The following is an 18,440-nucleotide window of genomic DNA, read 5'->3' on the forward strand; positions in this document are numbered from 1 at the left end:
GACCATATGAGCAAGAGAATGAATGGTTTTTTCGAGAAGTGTGGAACACCAGTGCATTGGGTGCCCTCGAAGCATGTAGATGAATAGCACACAGCTCACAATGAACCCATGTCTTTTGCATGAGCCTACAACACTGACTGTGTGCCTTACCAAGGCTACATAGGCTCCACCATCAAATGTTTTATGAGACAAGTTATTCGAGAGCTTTTTCAGGATGATGAAATTGTTTCCATAATACATACATTCTGGAAGAACAACTCAGTAGTTAGTCATTGTCAGGCCAGGAGTAACTCCAGACTTGGCAGAAAAAATTGATTCGTTTATTTCATTAGGTAGCTATTGTTATATACATGAATGTGACTGATCAGTTCATCTTCTTGATGACTGTTCACATTCCAAATTCACCCAATCGCAGAGGATTAGGTGTCAACATTCCCCCCCTTAATCTGAAGGGATGTTGGTGAGTCCAAGCATCGTTATGAATCTTTCAAGCTTTTCTCTTCCAAGCGCTTTGGTGAAGATGTCTGTAATTTGCTCATTTGTGGAACAATGACGGAGATGGATTGTTTTGGCCTCAACATGATGTCGGATCAGATGATATTTAGTATTGATGTGCTTTATACGATCATGGAACTTTGGGTTCTTGGCCAACTTTATTGCAGAGGTGTTGTCAATCATGAGTGGAGTTGATTGTACTTGTTTTACCTGCAAATCTTCAAGAATTTTCCTGAGCCACACAATTTCTTTCGTTGCTTCAGCTGCTGCCACGTATTCTGCTTCTGTTGTGGAATCTGCTGGAACTGATTGTTTGTGTGATCTCCAAGAGACAGCTCCTGATCCAAGACTCATAGCATATCCTGAAGTAGATACTCCAGTTTCTTTGTCTCCATCGAAGTCTGAATCAGAGTATCCAATCAAGCTGAAGTCGTCCACCTGTGTATACTTGATTCCAAGGTCTTGAGTTCCCTTCAAGTACCTTAGAACTCTTTTTGCAGCAGACCAATGTCCCTCACAAGGCTTTTGCATAAACCTGGAGAGGATTCCAACAGCAAATCAAATGTCTAGTCTGGTAGTAGTGAGGTAGATGAGACTTCCTACAAGCTGTCTATACTTTGTTGCATCCTCAAATTCCTTTCCTTCAATAGATGTGAGCTTTAAGTTTTGTTCCATTGAAGTAGAAAGAGGATTGCACTCTGTCATGCCAAATCTATTTAACAAATCTCCAATGTATTTCTTTTGAGAAAGAAATATGGATTTTGGATGTTGGGTTACTTCAATGCCAAGATAGTAATGAACATAGCCCAAATCAGTCATTTGAAAACTTTTTCCTAATTCTTTCTTTATGGATGCAATATAGCTTTCATTGTTCGCTGTCATTAAAAGATCATATACATATACCACAAGATATACAACTGTTTTGCCAACTTTCTTGACAAATAAAGTTGCATCATCAATATCAAAATGATTGAAGTTGAGTTTCAGAAGATGCTCAGTTAGTTTTTCATACCAGGCTCATGGTGCTTATTTGAGGCCATACAAGGACTTCACAAGTTTGCATACTTTATGTTCATGTCCTTTCACATCAAATCCTTCAGGCTGGGACATAAAAACATTTTCTTTTAGATCTCCATTCAAGAAGGTAGTTTTTACATCCATTTGATGGAATTTCCAACCGTTCTGAGCTGTTAGTGCAAAGAGTGTCTGGATGGTGGCCCATTTTGCTGTGGGGGCAAACGTTTCCTCATAATGGACCCCTTCCTTTTGTGCAAAACCTTTTGCCACAAGCCTAGCTTTGTGCTTGTCAAGTGAGCCATCAGCTTTGTACTTGTTCTTGTAGACCCACTTGCAGCCAATTGGTTTGGTTCCAAATGGAGGATCAACTAGCTTCCAAGTGCCATTCTTTATGAGGGCATCATACTCCTTTTGCATTGCTTCTTTCCATTCATCATGAGAAGCAGCTTCTTTAAAGGAAGTTGGTTCAAAATCTGTAGACAAGTTCAATTCACAATCATAAGAAACATCCATATCAACAGGTGAATTAGAGTCATCTACATCACCTCCATTTTGTCGGTTTTAATTTCTGGTTCCTGTTTTTCCAATTTCATCAGGATGAACACTTTCAAGTGTCTTTTTCAGCCACTTTGGGGGACCTTTCTGAGATGGTCCAGGCTGTTCTATTGATTGAGTTGGGACTGAATCAAGATTGAGCCTCCCAATTCTATCAATTACATCACTTAAAGCATCATTCGTTGTTGGAGTTTCATGCAGGGGAGATTTTCTTCAGAAGAAGATTCCACATGTTGATCTAGTATAGGAATCCCCCCTTCAAGATGTGGAATTTGATTATCAAATTCTTGAAATTATTTCGTTTTTGCGAATCTATCCAAGCGATCAAGTTGCCGCTCAACAACATTGTCAGATTTGGATGATTCAAGAAAAATGACATCTCTAGATACAACAAACTTTTTATTTACTTCATCATAGAGGCGGTATGCTTTAGAGGTGTTTGAATACCCCAGGAAGATACACTTACGACTTCTAGCACCAAGTTTGTTTCTATGTACCTTTGGTATCAAAGCATAACAGGTGGAACCAAAGATCCTAAGATGTTTTACCGAAGGAACATGTCCATATCACAATTCATAAGGAGTCTTCTTTCTTATAGCATTAGATGGACATCTATTCTTTATATATGCAGCACATAGAACAGCATCAGCCCAAAACATTATCTTTAAATTTTTGAAGAAAATCATGGATCGTACCATATTCACAGTTGTTCTATTCATTCTTTCTACTACACCATTCTTTTGGGGATTATAAGGTACAGTTGTTTGATGTTTGATCCCATGTTGGCGAAGATAGTTTTCAAATTCATTTGATGTATATTCTTTTCCATTATCAGTGCAAATAGACCCAATATGAGATTGTGCATCATTTTCAATCCATTTATGAAAATTCTTGAATGTTTGAAAAGCATCAGATTTGTTCTTCAATAAATAAACCCAACACATTCTGGTGTAATCATCAATAAATGTCATGATATATTTATTTCCATTTGCAGAAGGAACAAGCATTGGACCACATAAATCTGAATGAATGAGTTCAAGCTTCCTATGTGCTCTTGAATGTGAATCATGAAAAGACTGTTTTCTATGCTTTCCTAGAATGCAAGCATCACATTGCTTATGTTTCCTAGGAATTGTAGGCAAACCAGCAACACCATTTTTCTTCAATAAGCGGAGACTGTCATAGTTTAAATGTCCAAATCTAGCATGCCATAATAAACTTGATGGAAGTGTACCTTCTTCATGATGAGAAATATATGAGAAATGTTGTGCATGAGCAGAGGTTCCTTGCAGTTTGAGAAGTCTTTCTTCTTCTATTCCCCTCATGACAAGTGAGTGGTTAGATGCTTTTCTTACCTCAAGCTTGCCATCAAACATATGAATGGAGTGACCTTGCTGGCAGATGTGGACCGAGGACAGCAAGTTTCTCTTGAGCTATGGGAGATATAGAACATGATCCAGAAGAAAGTCTAGAAGACCAGGCAGTTTAAGCCTGATTGTGCCAAGCCCTGATGGCTTGATTTTTGACTGATCTGCAAAGTATACTGCTCCATCAACATTGTCAGTGAAATCTTCAAAAAAATCTTTCCTATGAGTCATATGACAGGTTGCTCCTAAATCAAGCAACCAATCATTTTTCGAAGAAGCAAGTGAAGTATTAAACAAATCTTCATTTACTCCAATGTTACAATGTGCCTCAATATAGTGAGCGGATTTAGGTGCTTTACCTTTGTCTGTATCATCAGTTTTACCTTTCTGTTGGTTTCTTTTCTGCTCAATTTTTTCCCATGGTAGCTTGCATGTGGATGCATCATGTGATCCATTTCTTTTGCAGCGAATACAGTGCAAATCTGCTTTCTCTGCTTGAGAATGTCTGCCCCCCTGCCTCTGAAGTATCTTCCTCTTCCTCTTCGTCCACCTCTTCCTCTTGTAGAATCTTGAGCAGGATTCTTTTCTTTATGTGCAAGGCAAACAGTCTCTTCAGAAGATTCAGGGACTGTCTTCTTTCCAAAGGCTTTCTCTCTTTCAGCAAACTTTTTCACAAGAGAGTCAAAGGTTATATCTTTAAGATTTCCATTTGCTTGTAAAGACTCAAGATAATTGGAGTAAGTAGGATAGAGTGCCTTGAGAAAAGAAATAAGAGGGATATCCAGCTCAACCTTAGTGGATTTGATATCATGCATTATGGATTTTACTTCAGATGCAAGAGCAAGAGGATCATTATTTTTCAGTTCAAGAGTGAAGAGTTTAATCATGAGCTGAACAACTTCAAGTGTGGAATGTGAGTCATAGAGTTCTTTCAGTTTTTGTAAAGCTTCAAAGGCAGTTGAATATAATGAAATATGGTGACTTACTTCTTCATTTACAGATGCTGCAATTAATGCATAGGCTTTGATGTTCTTGTTTTCCCAAATGACGAGCTCTTTGTCTGATGTAGGCTGCACTGGGTCATTGTCTCCTTCTCCGACACACACTCCTTTCCACAACTCATTGAAGATGAGGGTGTGTTTTATCATCCGGGACCATTTAGGATAGTTCTCTTTGCTAGTGAGAACTATTCCTACCATAGAGATGATTGAATGCATTCTGTAAAAAAAATACTTCTGCTGATATACAGTGAAATTGTATTAAAAAAAAATCTCTGTGGGAAATAATCAATCATTCACCGCGAGCTCTACAAAGTTGGAGCAGCAACGGTATCAACCGCGAGCTCTACAAAGTTGGAGCAGCAATGGTATTACAATTTTAAAGTTCACTGAAGAGACTAAAAAATCACCATAAATCCCTTTGATTCTCTAGAATTTGAAGCCAGTAATAAAAATATGGCAGCGTTAAAGTGCTCTTGTGGAGAAAAAAACTTCTGCTGCTAAAAAGGAATGTTATCACTATCATAAAATTTTCACTGCATATAACCCCCTTTTTTTTTTTTTAATTCAGTATATGCTATGTCACTGCATATAATCCTTTTATTTTTAATTTAGAGAATGAAAAAGAATAGCGCTTTGATAGAGGGGCCGTAAGCGCACAAGAAATGCTGAGAATATAAAGGTCTTGCAAAACATAAACTTACTCTTGTACCACAAGCTTATCTTTACTCATATGACATTGCTTCATCATATGCAATTCGAAACTCAAAACCTGGGAAAACCTCAGCTTTCACAGCAAGCTTTGCAAGAAACTAATCGTAAATAATATCAAAGCATTTATGTACTATTTCTCTTCATATCAATGGCTCACACCAGGTCTTCACCTATTTTTCCATAGAGACACTTCACAAAAATAGCAGCTACAGCAAGGTTGTGGCTTCTCTCTTATTATGGTGGTTAGATAGGTTACACCATACCAGCGTTATAAACATTCAAGAGACAGCTTTAAACGATACAGCATTAATACACCATTCATGTGATACAGCGTTTATACACCATTTATTCAGCGTTAAAAACCATTCAATACAGCGTTATAAACAGGCGTTCAATACAGCACTTCAAATACCATTTAACTGCGTTAATACTCAACACATACCAACGTTCATACGAGCACATTCAACGCAGTTCAAATGAGCCTTTTTTTCTCAAAAAAATGAAATGTATCCTTCCACCATTCACACAGCCTCATCAAACGTTTAGGCGTTAACCAACGGATGCACAATAGCAGGGAGATGCGTTATGGCAGAGTATGGGACAGAGGAGTTACAAGGCTGTTGTTGGGAAAAGTATCCATTCAGAAGGCCCCTATCCCACTCTAAGGTGTGATAGTGCCTTAGCAACAAACAAGGAAAACTATTTTCGTACTCTTCTTTACGAAATGTAAACGAAGAGGAAGGATGTAACTAACCTGTGTCTTTCGCTAGTTTGTCGATCCAATCGCTCTCCTCTTTGTTCGCTTCCCGCTGCCTGCTCCCTCACTGGTCCAGCTTCACCAAGTTCCTGCAAGATCACAGAAGAGGAAACTACACAAAAGACATAGATTTACATTCATAAAAAGCTTAGGATCAGATTAAGCTAAACATGCAAATATAACAAAACATCATTGATACACAGCATGTAGGAGAAACTCAAATAGTTTTATTGATATGATAAGAAAGTCCAAGAGGAGATACAACCAAGTGAGTCCCGATCTACCATCTACCTCCCAGCAAAGGAATCCCTTCCTCTCCTCCAACAAAGCATAAATCACCCAATGCACTAATCTCAATCTCAAACCAACAACAATTCTCTGCAAAGTACAAAATTCCAGCCTCCGGATCTCTGGGATGAGGGATCCATATATAGATGTAAGCAGAGAGGATGAGTCAGCTTATGTTTTGACTTGTGGCTTCTCTCTGTCAGTTCTTGCTTCCACTTGGAGGCTGAGAGCCTCTTACTCATCACTGGTCGAATTCATTGAGGCAAGTGTCATTGAGGAAGATTCTGGAAGCTTCCAGTGTTTGTACACCTCGCGGAATGACACTTCCATTTGGCGTTTCTCGCTCAGCGCACCCTGGTAGTGCATTTAGGTGCGTTGCAACGCACCTAGCTAGTGTACTGGGGTGCATTGCAACGCAGGCAGCTAGTAGAGCATCTGAATTGATCCTGATTTGACTAGTTCTGAGTGGTTTTTGGTGGAGAACTTCTGGGAGAAGCTGTCATTGGTTGACCTTGTTCCTTTAGGGGTAGGAACAAATCTTTTAGGGACTTTGGATCCCTTGGATTATGGACATTTCATGCTCAATGCTGTAAGGCATAAAAATGTCTATAACAGTTTCCCCCTAAAGTATGAGGTCGTTTATCGGGTGAAATGCTTTATTAGGAGGATCCGAAGTTCTTTCAATGCTGGGAGGAGACCTGTAATAAGATACAATACAATACATTATTGTTCATACTGTTTTCATGATCTAGCTGAGGTGGGCATTCCCATGCTCGGCTTTATAAATTCATTTTTATGTACATAGGACAGACAATCGTCTGATGGTAGACTGATGATCTTGATGAAATCATCATCCTTTCGGTAGGATGATTATCTGTGCTGCAATGTTGTACATGTCAATGTCTTTATTTTTCCTGAATATATATCGCAGCCCGGATGGATGAAACTAGATCCTGGGTCTTCAATCTCATCCGATCTTCACTCTAAGTACAAGTCGATCCATGTGAGAAATGTTTTGAAGTCGAACATGGAAAGACATCGCTTGATTACCAGTCAATGATGTAAACTGTTAACAAGCGCGAGAGGAATCACCGATAATGATAATGACCCTCAAGGTACTGCAGTACAATTCACGTGGTGTGAATAAAGGACTTGGCGTCAAACACCACGCAAAATCTTTCGGTCGAAGGTCACTGATGTATACCTGTCGCCGGAAGTGAGAAACTTGCCATTGAGGCATGCAAGCTTCAAAGTACTGAAGGGGTGTTCCTAGATCAACTTCTTGGATAATGAGCTGATGTCGACAAGAAGCGATCCGTCAAAGGAGGGCCTTAATGTATCCCACATCAGTGACACGGAACGGAGCAAATGATTTTGATGAAGGTGAAAACGATCTGATGATATATGGTTCAGGGTGGCAGTCATGAAAGAATGAAGTATAATGTATGGTAGTGGATGGGACACGGTTTGACTTCTCTGGATGACTTCTCTTGAACATATCGGCGACACTTGTATGATGGATTGGTAGCATTTACCCCAAAGGTGGATGGTATGGCGAGACCATGGTGATGTGACCGGTGAATGAAACAACCCAACCCGACTCAGGCACAGAGTGGAAGTGTCATGTTCAAGAGCGACTTGCTACCAATAAAGGTTCTTTGAGTTTATTCCCAATTTTTCCCCAGTCATTGCTGACCAGTACCTCTTTATTTTTTTCAAGCTTGAGGAGGATAACATATGCTTGTTCTATAATTTTCCCTTCGAGCAAACCCATCGCTATGTTTTAACGAGCCTAGCGATAGTGAAACTCGTTCTCATCTAAAGACAAGTTTGTCGCTATTAATGTTTTTAGCGAGTCTAACGACAATGATAACTCGGTCCTTTTCATTTTTAGAGAGTCTGAAAAGGTACGTAAAGTTAACTCCGGAAGTCCTTTTTGGTCATCTAATCCCTTAAGTCCAAAAAAGTATAAAACAATACAGAAGGGATGAATTTTCGATAGTTTTAACGAGCCGAACAAAACAAGCGCTCGATCTTTTTGTGCAATAATCCCTCAGGTCCAAAAAGATTAAAATCTAGAGGAGGGATAGTACTTCTGGTCACTTTAACGAGCTGGAAGGCCAAAACTCGGCAATATTTTCATATTTTACGAGTCAGATGAAAAGAGCTTAAAGAAGACTCGTCTTTTGAGGAACGAGTGATAAGATGGGTAGCAGCTGATTCCAGGTAAGGGTTGGAATTTTCCAATCACGGCAGTGTCACAAGGATGGCTAGTGAAATCACTCTTCGCAGCTGTTCCTCAAAATGGGTAAACAATCAAATGGAGGTGAATGATCGGCCAATGGAAAAGTGGAGGTGTGTTGTGGGGAAAAGTATCCGACTCGGAATGACCCTATCCCGACTCTAAGGGTGATAGTTCCTTAGCAACAACTGAAAGTAAAGCTTTGATGTTTTCCTTCATGAAAGTACAGAGAAGGAAGAAAAGATTGACCAACCGATATCCTTCGCTTTTGTCGATCTTGTCTTCTCTCTTCGTCCCTTGCTCCCAGCTCCTTGTTCCCTTGCCGGCCCAGCTACACAAAGATCCTGCACAAACAAGAGATGGAAACTACAAGAAACATGTACTCATAACTGATGCATGGATTAGAGTGAATCAGATATACAAGTAAATACAATACATCGATGCAATACAAGTATATAGGAGAACATTCAAAGCTTTATTGATAGAAGTAAAAGGTTCTGAGAAGGTTACAACCATCAATGGCTCCAATCCAGCAGCACCTCCCCAGCAGCAAGAAATCTCCTCTTCACCTCTATAAAAGCAATCACCCAATAGCTCTAACTGTAAACCAACAGCACTTCCTTGCTTTGCACAAAATTCCAGCCTCGCTAGACCTCATGAGAGAGCTCTATATATAGGAGATTTGGAGAAAGGATGAGTCAGCTTGAGGCTAGCATAAAGCTGACTAGTGTCCTCTCCCACTTTAGTTAAACTTCAGTTCTTGAGTCCACTTGGAGATCCTTGCTTACACATGGAGATCAAGTACCTCTTACTCATCACAGGGCGAATCCCTTGAACCAAGTGTCAGTTTGGAAGCTTCCTGGGCAGTTGACACCTTGCAGAATGACTGTGCCACTTGGCCAATCTCGCCCAGCGCAGGTAGCCTTCATTGGTTTTGACTTTCAGCGCAGGTACAAGGAGGAGCAGTTGACATTCAGCGCAGTTGCCCAGTGGAGCAGCTGACATGATCCAAAAATAGCCTGTTTTGAGTGTTTTTCAGGTGGAGAACTGATGGGAAGTGATGTGGTTTGCTGACCTTGTTCTTCTAGGGGTAAGAACAACATGTTTAGGGACTGAGGATCCCTGTAATTATTGACATTTCATGCTCCATGCTACGAGGCACAAAAATGTCTATAACAGTTGCCCCCTAAAGTACGAGGCCGTTTATCGGGTGAAATGCTTTATCTAGAGGGTCCGAAGTTCATTCCAGTGCTGAGGAGGCGCCCTGTAATACAATACAATACAATACATTATTTTTCATTCTGTTTTCATGATCTAGCTGAGGCGGGCATTCCCATGCTCAGCTTTATAAATACATTTTGGTACATAGAACAGACGATCGTCTGATGGTAGACCGATAATTCTCTGCTGGAATTATCATCCTTTGAGTAGGATGATCATCTGCTGCAATGATGTACATGACAAATGCTTTTATATTTCCTGAATATGTATCGCAGCCCGGATGGATGAAACTAGATCCGGTTTCTTCAAACTCGTTCGATCTTCACTCTAAGTACAAGTCGATCCATGTGAGAATTTCGATGAAGTCGAACATGGAAAGACATCGCTTGATTACCGGTCAATGATGAAAACCATTAACAAGCGTGAGAGGAATCACCGATAATGATAATGACCCTCAAGGTACCGCAGTACAATTCACGTGGCGTGAATAAAGGACTTGGCGTCGAACGCCACGCAAAATCTTCTGGTCGAAGGTCATTGATGTATACCTGTCGCCGGAAGTGAGAAACTTGCCATTGAGGCATGCAAGCTTCAAAGTACTGATGGGGTTGTTCCTAGATCAACTCCTTGGATAATGAGCTGAAGTCGACAAGAAGCGATCCGTCAAAGGAGGGCCTTAATGAATCCCACATCAATGACACGGAACAGAGCTAATGATTTTAGTGGAGGTGAAAACAAACTGTGACATATGATTCAGGGTGGCGATCATGAATGGATGAAGGATAATGTATGGCAGTGGATGGGACACGGTTGACACTTTCAGAATGACCTCTCTTGAACATATAACGACACTGATGCGATGGATCGGTAGCATTACCCCAAAATGTGGATGGTTTGGTGAAGACCATGGTGATGAGACCGGTGAATGAAACAACCCAACCCGATGTGGTATGGAAGAAAAGTGTCATGTTCAAGAGCGACTTGCTACCGTTAAGCTTTGATGTTCTCCCAATTTTTCCCCAGTCATTTCTGACCAGTACCTCTTTATTTTTGTCAAGCTTGAGGAGGATAACATATGCTTGTTCTATAACCTGCCCTTCGGGCAAGCCCATCGCTATGATTTAACGAGCTTAGCGATAGGGAAACTCGTTCTCGTCTAAAGACAAGTTTGTCGCTATTTAATGAATTTAACGAGTCTAACGACAAGGATAACTCGGTCCTTTTCATTTTTAGAGAGTCTAAAAAGGTACATAAAGTCAACTCCAAAATTCCTTTTTCGTCATCTAATCCCTTAAGTCCGAAAAAGTATAAAACAATACAGAAGGGATGAATTTTCGATTGCTTTTAACGAGCCGAACAAAACAAGCGCTCGATCTTTTTGTGCATATTTTCTGAGAGGAAGTAACTTAGCATGAACCCTTTCCTTATACATAGGATTAAGGTGGTAAGGTCTTTGTTTTATAGGCTTCACGTCTGGTTTCAATGTGATCCTCATGACACCCTGACATCCTATTATCCCTTTTAGATAGGACAACTTTGTGGGGAACAAATCCTGATATTCACACAGGAGCTCAATGACCTTGTCTATTGTCAAATCATCCCAATAGTCCCCAATTTTTAAAAATTTTGGTTCTGCCTCTGTTCCAATCTTGACTTGCCTGGTTTTTAGTGGTGCGGTTATGTCAAGATCCTCTATCATTAGACCTTCAACCTTGCGGTGACCTTTGGTTTCCGTAATATTAACTTTTCGTGGATCCTCATCTTCTTCTTCAACGATCAGGTTATAGAATTCTAGTGCATGACTCAACTGGGTAGTCCAATCAGGTTGGACCAAGTCCAAAGGATCTTGTGGTATCCTAAAGATTCCTCCTTTAACCTCTTGTAGTGCCATGTCAATATAGTCAAACCCATCCTCAAAGTTGAACATCATTAAAAATCCCTGGCACAGGATGTCCCATTCCTTCATGCCATAGTGGAGCTTGGTTTCCAAGTACAAATTCATTGGTATGATGCCTAGGGTATGACAAAACAAATGCACCCATTCAGTCTGGGGCTCCATGCCATAAGCCTTATTCCATTTAGCTAGGTGATTGCGTGGGTCATCTCGTCCGTCATACTTATCTATCGACCACACCTTTGGTTTCCAAAAATGTATTCTCATCATCCTCCTATAGTCGCGCCAATCACTAAAACTATCCTTGTGTGTACCTCACCATGTTGCAGGTGTAGCGTGCAGCAACTAGTCCAAGGCCTAAAAATTATTTTTCTTTGGTACTTCTCTTTCAAATCCATCCAAAAAGTAATCAACATCAGTTAGCCCATCATAATGAGGCAAATGCGTGACTTCGGATGACACAGTGCAACAATTTGGTCATCATAATACTACATAGCATCAAGACTTCGTGTAGTAAATTCTGCCAATGCTCCAATTCTTCATCCGAATCTTATGTGTAGGAGCTTTCACGATCCCATGGAATGTGTTTGTCCACTATCGAATTCACCCAATCCTGGTCTCGTACCGTTTTGTAGATCTAGTCCAGTCTGTCATCGCTTTCATAATCTCGGATTGGTTCTGTATAGAATGGTCCCTCCGCAGGATCCAGTGGCACAACTACGTGGAGTGACTTTTTTTCAAATATCATCTTTCGTTTCTTCAGCTTTATTATGCCATTCATGCAAGTGGCCCAATCGATTCCAAGCAGTGCAGGGTAGGGATTTCTATAATCCACAATATCTATTACCTCAAAATCCACCAACGCACTTGTGCCCTCAATGTCAACTATGACCCCTTGCAGCCTCCCCATTGGGATAATTTTCTATTGATTTGCCATGCTTAACTGTATCAGAGACCACTGGAGTGCAGGTGTCCCCATTCTTTCCCAGGTTTGTTTAGGCAAAACATTTGCGTCAGACCCCAGATCTAGGATAACTTGGTCCATCTCATATTCCCCTATCTGCGCAGTGAGTCTCATCTCCCACCTGGTCCTTGCCTTGTGCTTTCCAAGCTTCCTGATCACACGAGGCTCACTAGTGGCGCTATCCTTACCAGCTTGCTAATTAATCAGCTCCTGCAAGCCCTTCATAGCCTTACTGTCATGGAGTAGCTTTATGCAGGTCTCCAAGAATGTGGTAAGCATTGACGGGTCCATGTCTTCAGCTGGTTTCTCCTAAATTCTAGAGGTAGAGGCCTCAACAAAGATTTTCTTCAGTTCCATAAATGTTTCTTTTGCGTGCTCCAAATCAAACCCAATCTCCTCTTCGATGCTTTGCAGACCCATACACCTTCTGTAGGCTGCTTCCCTTTATCCTCCCTAGTCATGGTTCCACTCCATAGCATAATGTTTACCTTAGGGTCTCCCTCGTGAGGCTCAGTCCTCATCATCTGGAGGTTCTACGTCAGTTGCGAAGGTTGGGCCCCTTTTTCGTAAATTTTAGACAACAATATTGGGTAATCCTCAGTTGCATGGTCAAACTGAGTATAGTAGCAGCATGACAATCGCGTCAAATTCAGACAGTCCCTCACATAGTATTATGGGCCTTCGCATTTGTAACAAATCAGCTATCCTTGGCCTCTCCAAGGCCCTCCTCCACCCTGGCCTCAGCCGCATGCTTGATATTCACCTCGCGTTTCCCTAACGCCTTGGTCTGGAGGCCGCATCTCTGTCTACATTCTGTATGCAGGTGTCCTATCCATCCTCAATTCGTAACTTCGACAATTGCACTCGTCATGGCCTACTGATTGACAAAAATTGTAGAACAATTGCTCAAATGTTTGTACAAATTTCTGTAGCAAATGGAAATTATCAATTGTGTGTTTCCCTGCTACTTGACATATAGCACACCATATCACAAGTCTTGCACTTGGCCCCATTGCGACCTCTGGTCGTAGAGGCATTGGTCCTCCTGCTGCAACGTAGTTTGTGAACACTGAGCATTGATCCTTGTCATGTCCCTGACCCTTGCGTTTTATGCACCAAACCTCTCCATGTGCCTCTGGCCGAGTAGTTCTTTCCTACTTCAGACTTTGCATTTCGAGACAAAGGTTTTGCAATTGTGCATGAATCTGTTGAACCCCCAATTCAGGTCTTGCATCATCATTTCGTGTGGTCTTATTGTAATATCCAAGGATTCTACCTGATTTGTAATCTTCTGTTGTGATAGCGCAACCCTTAGATGAGGCAGGAGCAAAGCTAAGAACCACTCGTGGTGCTACCCATCTGTCAAATTCATATTAGCTTCGTGGATTTTAGACTTCAATCTTTGATCTAATTCCCAAGGGGTCTCACCTGGTTTCATCATGATTTCCTTGAATCCCATAATCGACTGCGCTTTGGACTTAGGCCTACTAAATTCCTTATTTAGCGCAGTCTGGATCTCTGCCAGGGTAGCTGCCTAGTTCTCATTAGAGTACTCGATGTGCCAGGTTAGCGCGTGATCCTTGTAAACCGCTAACTAACATCACCTTCTTCATGTGATCATCTATAGTGCCCTGGGCTTTCTGTATAGCCTTTATGATGAACCAAAATTGGTCTGGGTCCTCATTTCCTATGCCCTTGAATACAGGTAGTTTTATGGAGTTCGCCATATTGAACAATGGAGGTGGCGGTGGTGTGGGTGATAAGGTGAGATGTGGAGGCGAGGATTGAGTTAGTGTGGATGGATGTGATGAGGGCAGAGGTGGTGTAGGTATTCACAGGAACCCTCATCTTATCAACTGACTAGCACTCAGGGGAGAAATATGCGGTGTCCCTTCGTCATCACTTAAAGGGAGACCGATCACTGGGCTATACTCAGGACCTTTTCTTCCTTTGTCACTGAAAGGTTTTCTACTTTGTGTAGCTCCAAACGTCAAGGTAACAACATAACCCGTTGTTCACACCAGACTACTCATGGTAGTCAGGTGGATGGAATGAAGGTTCAAAATATACTTTTGATGCAAAAGGACTATTTAGGGATGATGTTTGACTTGGAGTTATGCTTGGACTGGGAAATGAAAGCTGGTTAATGGTGACAATTTTGGCTTCATGTGGGAAACACATCATTCGGAAGAGTGTTGAAACAATAGCCTCCATGTTATAAACATAGTCATGTCCAAGGAGTAGATTGTAATCTAACAATCCTGGGACTACCATCACGTTCAGATGAATGGTTTTCCCTCCAAAAGCGATCGGTAACATAGGAAGGATCCCTAACAGTCGATTGGTTCCTTTGTTAAAGCTTGACAGATTCTGTATAACAGGCATAAGTGATGGTGAACCAAGCACTTTCCAAGAAGTTGAGGAAAGGATACTCACTGATGCCCCTTCATCTAGAATACTGCCAAACATGATCATTTTACAAACTTGTACTATGATTTGAAAAGGTACATGATAAGGAAGGCGAGATCTTGCTAGTCGATTCCAATCAAAGGAAGTGACTAGAATACTTGGAGGGGGTACTGCATAAATAGTAGAATTAACCCTTCAGTTACGAGTACTAAGGGATCTTCCTCCTATTGTGAAGGAATGGGCAGATTGCCCCCAAGTTCATCAGACTCTGAAGTAAAAAAAAGAATTTGAATAGTATCGTTCTCACTCTCTTCGGGAAGAGTACAATTTTCTAAAGGTAAAACTGGGTCGGCTATCACCTCGACCTATTGACATTGGTCGGGTATAGACTCATAGGATTCACTTTCAGAGAGAGAGGTTTCGATTGACTGTTGATTTAAGTCAGTTAGTTTTTCAACAATAAAGGACTTGGGGAGAGTTTATAGTAACCAGATGGAAGTCACTGTGGTGAAGTAGGACAGTTATCCAACACTCTTTTGGCTTCATCCAAAAAAGGACAATGGTGAAGGGAATGATTACCTTCACATAACCTACATGGAACTCTGACCTTTCCCTTCTGTCCATGAGCTTCGCTATCACTAGTCAAAGGAGTGTTACCAACATGATCACTAGAGGTTGACGACATCGGACGGTGTGAACAGGGAGACCATTCTCTCAAGATCCGAGGAAAGTAGGGACAATCTCGATGAAAATGGTCTCCTCTACAAATTATGCAAGGAAATTTGGTCTAGGAGCTTTAATGTGTGGATTTTCAGCAGCTGATGCATCCAATTCAATGGTTGCTTGGTTGCCCCCTTGCTGAATTGGCTTCTTCTTCTTCTCCTTCCCTTTCTTCTTCTTCTTAGCTACCTAGTTACTAGCATCACTACTTTCACCAAGTGAAGAGGAAGAAGGGGAGGGAGAAACAAACTAAGAAGAAGGCGAAGGGTCAACTTCAGTATCAACTAGAGGTTGATTCGATTGCTGAGGAATCATGGCATTTTGAACCACAGAGGTTGAGAACAGCCATACTGGCAGGCCAATGGTAAGTCCCAGAAGGGACAATGTGGCCATATGAGGAACACCAATATTTCCCTAAGAAGTAAAAGGACTAGGATTCCCCTCAAGAGGAATTCCTTGATTGGTGGACTCCATATATCTCAACCTAAGATCAACTAAGGAATAGGGATGTTATTCCAAATTCAATTAATTTTAAAGACGCTTTGACACAACTTTGCTTTTTCAGTTTTTAAGAGTCGAGAAAAAGCTAAAGATGACTCTAGTCCCCTTCTATTTTTAATGAGCCTGAAGTGACAAGTGCTCAAATGGACCTTTTCTTTTAAAGAGTTGAAAAGGAATGAAAGTGACTACTCTGGAAATCTAGATAGAGGGATTACCAAACCAATCGCAAAACTGCAATATACACCTTGGTTATAAATTAAAGAGAAATTACCAAGGACTTATGTATGGCAGTCAATCTTCTCAAATGCCGTGTTCAGTGCACTGCGATCAATAAGGTGATAGACTCAGCTTCCTATGGATAAAAGATATAAGCCTATCGTAGTCTCCCAATATATACACGACAGTACGGGGAGCACAAGTCTGTGCTAGCACTTGTCATATCAAGGAGGAGGAATCACCCAACCTTCAATGAAAATGATATTTACCAGTTTTTACAGCGTCGGAACACGTCTCTAGCCTAGACCTCTAGATGTGTTGTGTTAAGTTCCAAAGCATTGTTAAGTTCATTGAAATTTATTTTAAAGTTGATCTTGTTTAAAGTTTTCCCTTCAATGGTTCATCGTGTGATGATGATTTTGAAATTCCTAAAACGCAATCTACAATGATAAACAATCTTTGTTTATTTCGATCAATGAAAATCCTAGCTACTAGGGAAAGAAGATTACAATTCTTTCAAACAAAGAGCAAAGAGCACACGCTAGTGCATTTTCCTAAATCATTTTTCACACACAAACTGAAGATGCAAAATGCAAATGCATGTATTTGTTTTCGTTCCCCTTAATGTGAAAAATGCCAAAAAGGAAAACTAAATGCAACAAACATCTGAAATATTTCTTTCAAAGCGACATTTTCGACAATTTCTTCTTCGAAAGATAAAGGAAGACTACATGACACTTTTCAATTTTGAATAAAAAAATTATTTTGACACTTTGAATATCAACAAATCAAACCAAATACTTGATGAAAATTTCAATCAAATATTCATGGAAGGAAGAATCCATGAAACTTCTCTTTTCGACACAAAACGATAGTTATGACACTTTTTGCATCAAAGTGACAAATCGATTTAAACAACTTTTCAACAAAGGATTGTAAATGATGAACAAATACAAAAAAAATTCACTAATCCTAATCAATGGAGGCTGATCTATATGATGCAAGCAGGCTTCAGTAAGGAGGCACTGCTCATAAGCAACAAAACAACTAAACAATACTGAAAACAAGGACAAAATCCCCCAATTTCTAGAATGGAAATAGGTTCAGTCAATCATCGCACCTGGGCTTCACAGAAATAGGGATGTCTCGCACTTTACACACTCGGGAGGTGTAATTCATACTGGTTTACAGTGACAAACAGTGCGATGGGCCAGGAAGTGCAACTGAAGTGGGTTTTGGCTCAGATGTGCAGCTGTTTTCAGTGAGTTAAGCTAAGCTATGATGGACAGAAAAGAGAAATTATAGAGGAATGTCTTGAGAGGTTACTGAGGTACAAAAAGGGCATCTAGAATGCTAGTAAGTCAAATGTTTAATTCATAAACTAAACCAGAGATTGACTGAAGCAACATTCATCTACTATGCAATTTCAAAGCAAGAGTAGTTCGAAGGCTACCTTACTGATTTCAGGCTCTATCTATAGTTTATAAAACAAAGAATAACAACAAACAAACACCTATTAAATCCCTAGCAGAGTCGCCAATTTGTTTCTGTGAAAACTAGTGTCTTTTCGAGCGACTAGCCCTCTAGGTTTGGCAGCTACTCTAGAAACAACAGTTTAAAGAAATTCAACGATTTCTTCTATGTGTAATGGATAAGAGAAAGATAATGGGAACAACCTAGAACTTCCACCTAATGCTTTGCTTGATCTCTCCCCCCCTTAACAGAGCTTGCAACTCCTCCCCATACTTATCCCGCTTGGAGAGTACCTGTAGAAACATAGTAACGAAGAACCGTCAAAGCTTCTTGATCTATTACAACATACATATTACAGAATCAGATATATAATGAACATATAATAGCATTCACAAATGATAACATTCACAATTGCACAATCATATGGAAGAAAACTTGAAGAACTTTATTAAATAGAAGGGAGAATTACAACCCAGTTGTCTGATCCAGAATCATCCTCCCAACATCAAGCCCTCTTCACCTCATGAAATAGCAAGATCACACCAACAATACAATGCTCTTTCCTCAATTACAAACTATCAGCACTTACTTGCAATTCACCACCTTCCA

This window comes from Pinus tabuliformis, chromosome 4_1, assembly GCF_031772625.1.
Source record: "Pinus tabuliformis cultivar Carrire ecotype Pingquan chromosome 4_1, CPIR1, whole genome shotgun sequence".
NCBI classification, from domain to species: domain Eukaryota; kingdom Viridiplantae; phylum Streptophyta; class Pinopsida; order Pinales; family Pinaceae; genus Pinus; species Pinus tabuliformis.